The sequence below is a fragment of the Lontra canadensis genome, unplaced genomic scaffold (genome assembly GCF_010015895.1).
Source record: "Lontra canadensis isolate GAN:19392208 unplaced genomic scaffold, GSC_riverotter_1.0 scaffold110, whole genome shotgun sequence".
Taxonomy (NCBI): Eukaryota; Metazoa; Chordata; class Mammalia; order Carnivora; family Mustelidae; genus Lontra; species Lontra canadensis.
In genome coordinates this window covers 2,666,527-2,676,893 of record NW_022631104.1, presented here as the reverse complement: position 1 = coordinate 2,676,893, position 10,367 = coordinate 2,666,527, and the positions used below count along the sequence as shown (strand labels likewise).

At 46.8% G+C, this 10,367-nt stretch overlaps 1 pseudogene; it reads left to right on the top strand.

The window, feature by feature from the left end:
• The first annotated feature begins 9,294 nt into the window (after nucleotides 1–9,294).
• On the top strand, nucleotides 9,295–10,367 carry LOC116856482 (annotated as a pseudogene).

The following is a 10,367-nucleotide window of genomic DNA, read 5'->3' as shown; positions in this document are numbered from 1 at the left end:
TTGACCATCTCTAAGTCGTGGGGAACTTTTCTGGTATAGAGTGAAAAATAACAACCGTATAAAAAGGCATCACCAAGAAGCCAGGCTTTCTCCCCTGCCTGCCTCACTTTTCCCCTCCCTCCAACCCCTAAAGACTTTTTTCTCCCCTTTGTTTACAAATACGTATGCTGATCACCCTTTATCCCTAGGAAGCAGCAAGCCCTTTTTGTGGAGCAATAAACCAGTAACTCTAAGTCAGTACATGAAGACCCTTTTCTTTTCTCTGCCCACTCCTAGGCTATGTAGTCCCATTATGTACCTGCTTCATAATGTACCCACCAGTACCCATTAGAGGACACTTTGTTGCCCTTATTGGATTCTTTGTTTCCAGCCTTTTGCTGTGAGACTGTCACATCTCATTGTCATGCACGGATCTCTATCTTGTGCACATGGCTGGGTCAAATGCAGAGACCCGTTTGGATAAGGGATTCTTGCCCATCTGTTGGGTAGGAAAAAATGGTGTCTCGCTACAGTTTTCATTAGAATTTCTCTTATGAGGATGATGGAGCTTCTTTCCATGAACTTAAAAGATTTATTTTACCCTTTTGGGGAAACTACCTTTTCGTGTCCTTTGCTCACTTTTTTTTTCCCTATGGGATGGAGTGGCCTTTTTCTTCTCAATGTCTAGAAGCTCTTCGTACATTCAAGCCAGCACTTGGTCTCTGATATGAGCGGCAAATATTTACCACTGCTTGTTGTAGGTCTTTTGACTTTACCATTTCTTAATTACATTTTTCATTTGGAGGCATGTGTAGATTCACCTACAGTAGTAAAAAATAGTACAGAGCTATCTTGTGTACACTTTCCCTAGCTTCTTCCGGTGGTAAATAAGCCTGCAAAATTACGGTGCGATATTGCTCCGATTTTTGTTGTTGTTGCTATTACACAAAGTTTGGGGATTTTTTGTTTTGTTTTGCTTTCTTCTCTTTTTGGGGGCTTTGACGGGGTGGAATTATCCGCCTGTTTCCAGCTCCTGGATTTGCCTGCAGCCACAAAGCTCCTTTTGCAATCTTGGTGTCACCGCTGGGGGAAGCAGGAGCCTCCGAGAATTTCCTACTTCCTTGGGCAGGGCAAAGGGGTTCCTAGGGAGGAGGTCTTGGCTCTCCCCCCCCCCCCCCCGCATAACCCACCTCCTGCAGCCTCCTCCTCCCACCCCTGCCTAGGGGGGACAGGTTCTGGCCACCTGCCGCCCTATAAGTCTCAGGTCATTGTCAGCGTCCCCTGCGTCTTGTGGCCATGATCTCTTGTTGCTTGGGGCAAACCTCTCAGTGGCTGGTTTTGCAGCAGTGGACGGCTCTCCACTCTCCTGCCTTTCCTGTCCAGGAGAGAGTCAGGGACTTTGAAGTCAAACTCATCCCCAGGCTGCTATCGATCACCTATCATTTCTGCTGCTTAAGCCACAATTACTGCGCTTCCTACACTTGACCTATAATTGAATTTCCTTGGGAACTCAATGACAAGATTGATTCAGCCTAATTGAGTCAAAGATCGACTCTCGGTGCCATTCATCTAGTCCCTGTCTCTGCCTGGGGCTCTCGCCACCGAGGCTCCACGGCTTCCACAGATTTGGTCTTAAAAGTCAAGAATCAACTGATACCTTTTATGTACCATTTCTCCAAATGATCCTATGCAACATTACCTTTCTTTGCCTTCCCCTGTCATGGCCAGCTGAGAGCAGAGGAAACCTGTTTTGAGGCTTGCTGGTGCTCTCTTCCCATGGATACTAAAATGCAAGTCCAAGGGAAAGACAAACCTGGTTTGGCTCAAAGCCAGGCTGGGAAATGTGTAAGGAGTCAGCGTCTGGGCAGTTCAGGAAATCAGCAATTTGTCCTTTCTAAATTCTCATGCTAGGGCTCAATGAGAAAAAGAAATGTTTCCCCATAGTAAGATGGGTAGAGGGTCCGGATAGACGTGTCTAAAGCAGATACACAAACGACCAACAAGCAGGAGGAATGATGCGTATCATCACTGGTCATCGGGGAACCCCAAGTCCAAAGCCCAGGGAGCAATCACTTCACACCCACCAGGATGGCTGGAAGCAGCCAGAGCACAGTGTTGGTGAGGATGTTGGGCGACTGGACCCCTCACGGGCTGCTGATTGGTGGTGGTGGTGGGGGTGTGCTAATGTTGCAACTGCTTTGGAAACAGTCTGGCAATCCCTCAAAAGGTTAACCACTGCCTTACTCCTATGACCCATCAATTCCAGGTCTAGGGATACTCCCTAGAAAGGAAAACAGGGTCTAGGGAGAAAGATGTACACAATCCAAGCAGTAGTACCATTACTGGGGGATGGGTGGAGAGAACGTGGTGTATCCACGCAGAGGAGTATTAGCCCGCCATAAAAAGAAACAAAGTAGGGGCGCCTGGGTGGCTCAGTCGGTCAAGTGTCTGCCTTTGGCTCAGGTCATGATCTCAGGGTGCTGGGATCAAGCCCCGTGTTGGGCTCCCGGCTTAGCGGGAGCCTGCTTCTCCCTCTCCCTCTTCTCTTCACCCCACTCCACTCATGCTCGCTCTCCCTCTCAAATGAGTAAATAAGATCCTTTTTAATATAAGGAACGAAGCACCAATACCTACTTCAGCGCAGATGAGGCTTGAACACGCTCCACGAATGAAGCAATCACGGAAGGGTACATGGTGGAGAATTCCATTTGCATGAAGTGTCCAGAACAGGCAAAGATAATAGAAACAGATATCAGATCAGTGATTTTTTTTTAAAGATTTATTTATTTGAGAGAAAGAATGAGAGAGAGATGGGCGCCTGGGTGGCTCAGTGGGTTAAGCCTCTGCCTTCGGCTCAGGTCATGATCTGGGGGTCCTGGGATCCAGCCCCACATCAGGATCTCTGCTCAGCGGGGAGCCTGCCTCCCCCCACCACCTTTTTGCCTGCCTCTCTGCCTACTTGTGATCTGTGTCTGCCAAATAAATAAATATAATTAAAAAAAAACTTATCTGGTAATCTCATGAATTAATGGAGATAAAATTTTAGCAATCCAAATCTAATATAACTTTAAAAGGAACACATTACCCATTTCTGGGTTCTCTTTATCCCACTGAAGCTCAAGTCGTCGACATAATCAATAATATTATTGGAAAAAATTGTAAGAATTCACATAATTATTTCTATAAATGCCAAAAGGGGATTCTTCATTGAAACGCTTGCTGAAAGCAAGAAAAGGTTGCCTCTTTAGCATGACAAAAAGCTCTATTGAAAACCAAAAGTCAAAATTACACTTAATGGAGAAACATGAATTATTCCGCTTTGAAACGGGAATAAGGCAAGGGTACATTATCAGCACTATTTAACTTTAGCTCTAAAAAATCTGACAAAGCTCTTTGAGGCGAGAAAGAAAGATACACATAAGGGGGGCATAAAACTCTGTAAATGAAATGAAGAGCTCCTCAAAATTATGAGAGCTAATACTTGAGCATCAAAGAAACAAGATATAACACAAATTAATTTTGGAGAATTTCCATCGCTACCATAGTGCATCTCTTATCTTTGTGGGTTTTTTTCCATTTATCCATTTTTTAAAATTTTTCAGTAAAGCTTTACAATGTGATTCCTATAGGTCCTGCACATTTTCGTGTCCATCGCCATGGTGAACGGAATCTTTTCTCACCACTGCCTTCCTTTACTTTCTCTGCAAATATTTTAAAGAAGGCATTTATGTGGCATCTGGGTGGCTCAGTGGGTTAAGCATCTGCCTTCAGCTCAGGTCATGATCTCGGGGTCCTGGGCTGGAGCCCTGTGTCCCTCCCAACTGCCTGCTCAGCAGGGAGTCTGCTTCTCTGTCTGCCTCCTCCCCTGCCCGTGCTCTCTTTCTCTCTCTCTCAAATAAACAAAAAAAAAAGTAAATAAAAAATGTTTAGAACTCCAATCTCACTGAGAAGAAATGTTAAATAAAACCGTAACAAGACACCAAAACAACAAATTGGCAATTTAAAAAAATAATCCCAGCCAGAAAACAAAAACAAAACTATGCGCTTATGCCTTGCGTGGGAATGGAAATCAGTACAGACTCAAAATGGCATGTGTGCCCCAAACCCAATGAAGCCTGTGAAGGAGGGAAAAGGATGGTGGGATGAAATGATTTTCAATTTTTGGTTTCTTTTTTGTACTTCCCAAATTTTCTATGTATGTTTTATTATCTTATCTTATCTTTTCCTATTTTATCTCATTTTATTTTAAAGTAGGCTCCATGCCCAACCCGGGGCTTGAACTCACAACCCTGGGATCAAAAGTCACTTGCTCTACTGCGTCAGCCAGGTACCCCTCTGTGTATATGTAAATATGTTACTTTCCTAATAAAATTATGCATATGCAAATGAAAGCCGCAGTGAGATTTCACTAAACATCCACCAGAATGGCTAAGAAGAAAAAGATCGAGGATACTGAGTGCTGATAAGGGCAGGGAGTGGATGGGACGCTCACATATTACTAGGACCTGTAGACGCTGTTTCAGCCGCTTTGGAAAAAACCACCTGACGCTCGTCTGCTACAGCTCAGCAGACCGGCCAGCAATTGCATCCCTGGGTGTATACACCATGGACATAAGTGCGCATGCCCACTGAGAAAGCGTATGATGACATTCACCATGGCTTTCTCAGGTCCCCAGACTGGAAGCAATGTTAAAGGACAATGGGTAGGTTTGGTATATTCCAACATCAGAATACTACAGTGCAGGGGGAGAAGACAGAATGAGTAACTGAGAGGTATGATAACACCGGTGAATCTCCCAGACGCGGTGTTGGGACAAAAAGCCCAGGGGCCAGAGAGTGAGTATTGATGATTTTACTTATATGAAGTTCAAAGAGAGGCGAGAATATTAAACAGCGACCGGTCATAGTGGCCATTGCTGGGGAGTGGGTAGGCATTGACTGGGCGGGACACGGGAGGCTTTCTGGGTGATGAACATGGAAACACTGTGGTCTGGTCTAGACATCTGTCTTTGGCTCAGGTCATGATTCCAGGGTCCTGGGATCAAGCCCCATGTTGGGCTCCCTGCTCAGTGGGGAGCTGCTTCTCCCTCTCCCACTGCTCTTCCGCTCACTCATGCTCTCTTTCTGAAATAAATAATTTTTAAAAAAGAAGAAGAAAGAACCGGGGTCCTCGCACAAACATTTCTATACAGAGATGTTCAAAGCAACACTGTATCACTAAAGCCTTGCAGAGGAAACCCTACTGTCCCAGCACCAGGAGATCGATGACCCACAGTCACGGGACATCTGTGTGATGTAATACTCCACGGCCATCAGAATTCAGGATGTCTGAGAATGTTTCGTGGTCTGAAAAAAATGCTCATATTCACAGTATGATCTTATATTTAACTAATAAATAAGTTAAAGTTGCAAAACAGTAAGGACAAGCGTGAGTCCGATTATGTAGAAAGCAAAAGTAGATAAGCATAGAGAAAAACTGGGAAAAGCAGACATAATACTTTATTGTCTTTGGTTCCTGGAGATACAGGTATGCCTGCAAACGTTTCCCATTAGTGACCCCTTTTTCTAGGATTAATTGAGACCTGCACTGAGGCCACCTTCCCAAAACCTCAGGCTTTGTAACTCTTCCTCCACAGCTTCAAGCAAGCATGTTCCTACTGTGAAAATCTTTAAGGGGTTTGATAGAAACCACTTCCCTGTGGAGGGTTGTCTGACACTAGAGTCCCTCTGTGGAAGCTGGAGTCCCTAAATTCTACCTAAAACTCTAAAATTACTACTTGTGTTGAGGGGGAAAAAATTACCTTTCTTCCACCCTCTTCAGTGCTGTTTTGGAGACCTGTGAATTAAACTGACAGGAGCGAACTTAGCAAGACAAAAGACAAAGTTTATTCATGCGTGCATGCAGGAATTCACAAAGTAATTTGGCTCAATCACTAAAGACGGGGGCACATATAAAATGTATATATATTTATATAGGTATATATGTAATATATATTTATATGCATATAAATATATACATATAAATATATATAAATTTTATATTAACTTATATTAAATTATATACACACACATACATACACATACATACTAGCAGGGGAAAGGGAGTGGGTAGGTAAAAGCTTCTATGGGAAGAACAATGGATTTCTTTAGGAAAGATGAATGGGCTTTTTGGGGAATAAAATGGGAGACAGAATGGTTTGTGATGTTGCCTTCAAGGCCATCTTCTTCAAGGCCACGAAGGTCCTCCAGAAAAGGGTTTATTATAGTTTCATGCTTGACCTCCTTCTCAGGAACGAAGCCACCCCAAAGAGGAGATTTATGGCGATCTCACTCCCAGAAACTCTACTTTTAGTCAGATAAGGGAGGGTTCAAGCAAAGCCTCTTCTTGCCTCTGTTAACTCTCAGCTGTCTTTGGCTCAAAATAACCGTTAGGCCGCTGTGATATAAGGGGAATCCCTTCAGTTGCAAAGAAGGATAACATTTTGAAATATTATCCAGCTTTTCTCCACTTTTCCTGTTAAACGCTCACCCTTTCCTCCTTCATTCTTCCAAGTAGTTATTCCACATTTACGGCCTCAGAGAAAGGGCGGCGCTCTCCAAACACAGAAGGAAAAAGTCAGCTTCCAAAGTCAGGGCCCTGTGGGGAACGGGGAGGATTCCAGCAAATGGGGTGCAGCTCCACTCTTCTCTCCCAAGACAGGAAGGCTGAGGGCAGAAAGAGGAGGGGAGTGCGTGCTGAACCCTCACCCCAACACCGGGCTCAACCCAAAAGGTGGGAGGACAGAATCAGAAATCTCAGATATGGGGTGCCTGGCTGGCTCAGTTGGTTAAGCATCTGCCTTGGGCTCAGGTTGTGATCTCAGGGTCCTGGGATCGAGCCCTGCATCCGGCTCTCTGCTCAGAGAGTCTCAGGGGAGGCTCGAGGGAGTCTGCTGGAGATTTTCCTTCTCCCTCTGGCCCTCCCCTTGGTCTCTCTCTCTCTCTGTCTCTCAAATAAATAAACAAAAAGAAAAGGAGCTCATCTTTTGGTCCAGAATCTCCGTGATTCTAATTCATGGACCAACATGGCTAGACCACAGCACAGAGGTAGTTGGTCAAACACTATTCTAGATATTGCTGTGGATTCTAGATGTCTGTAGATGTTTTTTTTGCCAGGTTTTATTTATTTGAAAGAGAGAGAGAGAGACAGAGCGTGGGGGGTGGGGGACAGAGGCAGAGGGAGAAGCAAGCCACCCCCACCCCCCCCGCGCTGAGCAGGGGCTCGATCCCAGGACCCTGGGATCATGATCTGAGCGGAAGGCAGAAGCTTCAGCGGCTGAGCCCCCCCCGGGCACCTAAGTCTGTGGACTTTGAGGAAAGCAGACAGCTCTGCACACAGGAGGTAGGCTCGTCCCAGCAGAGGGAGGCCTGATCAGGAAGGCTGGCCTCCCCCATGCGCTGCTCTGGCCGTGGCCGGCAGCCTTCCGTCTGAAACAGCAATCTTGCTCTGGTCCCCAGTCTGCCGCCCTTCCCTGCAGATCTGGGACCTGCTAAGCCTTGCCAGTTGCACGAGCCGATTCTTTAAAATAAATCTCTCTCTCTCAATACATGTACATATTTATTTACATGTACACATACACCCTGTGGGTTCTATTTCTCTGGAGAGACCTGACTAATACAACCTATAAATATTCATGTGCCATATTCACCCCCACCGCGCCTCCCCAAAGATTTCCCAGTGCAAAAAAAAAAAAAAAGGCTTAATATTATGATGCGCGCAAACACTTACTTTGTGGCTGTTGCTCATTCTTCCTCAGTCCGCCCAGAAGGCAGGGGTGATAAATTATTATCAACATTAGCTGCACTGACTTCCTGCCCCGATGCGGCGGGACCCCGACCACCAGCGCAATCCTGGTCTCAGAGCCCGCAGCCTGGCTTTAAATCATGTCAGCGCAGATACAAGGAGACGTCTTGTTCACTAGCTCCTGACCAGGAGATAGTATTATATTAGAATTTTAAAAGAAACCTCACATACATGGTAAAAAAACAAACAAACAAAAAAATACAAAATTCAAACTACAGAAGGAAAGGTCTCTTAGAGGAGCTCAGAAAATGGGGTGGCGGGGAGAAGGACACCTGCTTTTTCTTTTTGGTCTTTTTTTTTTTTTTTTTTGCTTTGTTTGGTCTTTGCCCCCAGTTGCTGACACAGCACTCTTGAAACCCTCGTCCTCTCCCGGGGAGTACGAGTAGCTTTCCTTTACTGGGCTGGCTCTGGGTGGGCTCGCTCCTGCTGGGGGCTGAGCCATGACTGCGAGCTTGGAGTTGGCAGCTCGCCCCTCCTTGCCCCCCAGTCTCTCGAAAAGGGACAAGGTCTGGAAATAGACTTAGTGATCCATTGGGCGTGGGTGATGAAGCCCCCATCAAAATCCCAGCAGTGTGGGGTCTGGGCAGTTTCTAGCTGGGTGACACACACTCCCGTCCCCCAGGGCAGGACATCCCTTACATTTTTTCACTGGTCATCGGCATCCATCCCTTATGATACCCTTTAATGAAATGGTGAGCCTGCGTGTTTCTCTGAGGTCTGTGCACTGCTCCAGCAGATTAATCCAGCCCGAGGAAGGGGGCGGTGGGACCCTCCAACCTGCTCTACCACACAGCAGCTGCAGGTAGCCTGGGGCACCCACCCACTTGCGATGGTTTCTGGAAGGGGGGCAGTCGGGTGGGCCTGGGCCCTTAGCCTGTGGGAGCTGATGCTGTCCCCAGATAGATCGCGTCAGATTTACCTTGATCCTGGGGAAATCCTGGAATCAGCCATTTCCCCAGGAGTCCTCCTTCGTTTTTGAGCAGAACGGCTTTCAAAAGGCAAGAGCTGGCTATTAACCCCATTAACCCCACTGAACTGTGTCCCCACAAAAGATATGTTTAAACTCTCACACCCCGCCCTGGACTTCTGAATGTGACCTTAGGTGGAGACAGGGTCTCCAGAACTTATATTTAATCAGTTTAATTTAATTTAATCAGTTAGGGCGTCCTAATGTAATCAGGACGAGGTCATAGGGGAGTAGGGGGTCCTAATCCGACGATCTGAGCCCTTAAACAGGGCCCGGCGAACACACAAGGGACCATGTCACATCGACTCGTCCCTCCGGAGCATCTGAGTGTGTGGCCAAGCGGGGTCCACGGGGGTGCTTTCAATTTCTAATCCAAAACCGCCGACTTCCAGCTTCCTCCCTCTCCGCATTTTCTGGTTCTTTCTCCAGGAATGAAAATGCCAGCTTTCTGCCTGTGGACACCACCAAGCAAGCATCGTTCAAGTCTCCCCTCCCACCGCCTTTCATGTTCAAGTCAGAGTCTCCCAAAGAGCCTGAACAGCGGCGGAAGCTCTTCATGGAAGGTCTGAGCTTTGAAACAACCGATGAGGCTGTGAGGAGCCATTCTGAGCACTGGGGAGCACTTACGGACGGGGTGGCTATGAGAGATCGAAACACCAAGTCCTCCAGAGGCTCTGGGCTTGTGACATATGTCCCTGCAGAGGAGGTGGAGGCAGCCATGAACGCATCCACACAGGGTGGACGGAAGAGTTGTGGAACCAAACAGGGCTGTGTCGAGAGAAGCTTCTCAAAGACCTGGTGCCCACTTAGCTGTGAGAAAGATTTTTGTGGGTGGCATTAAGGAAGTCACTGACAAATGTCATCTAAGAGATGATTTCGAACAATATGGGAACATCGAAGCGACGGAGATCATGACTGACCGAGGCAGTGGCAAAAAGAGGGGATTTGCATTTGTAACATTGGATGACCATGACTCTGTCGACAAGACTGTCATTCAGAAATCCCATCCTGTGCATGGCCACGGCTGTGAAGTCAGGAAAGCGCTCTCTAAGCAGGAGATGGCTCGTGCTTCATCCAGTCAAAGAGGTCGAAGTGGTTCTGGAAACTTTGGTGGTGGTCGTGGAGGTGGTTTTGGTGGGAATGACAACTTTGGTCGCGGAGGAAACTTCAGTGGTCGAGGTGGCTTTGGTGGCAGTCGAGGTGGTGGTGGATATGGTGGCAGTGGGGATGGCTATAACGGATTTGGTAATGATGGAAGCAACTTTGGAGGTGGCGGAAGCTATAATGATTTTGGCAACTACAACAATGAATCCTCAAATTTTGGACCCACGAAAGGAGGCAATTTTGGAGGCAGAAGCTCTGGCCCTTAAGGTGGTGGAGGCCAATACTTTGCCAAACCACGAAACCAACATGGCTATGGTTGTTCCAGCAGCAGCAGGAGCTACAGCAGTGGTAGAAGGTTTTAATTACTGCCAGGAACAAAGCTTAGCAGGAGAGGAGAGCCAGAGAAGTGACAGGGAGGCTACAGGTTACAACAGATTTGTGAACTCAGCCAAGTACAGTGGTGGCCAGGCCTAG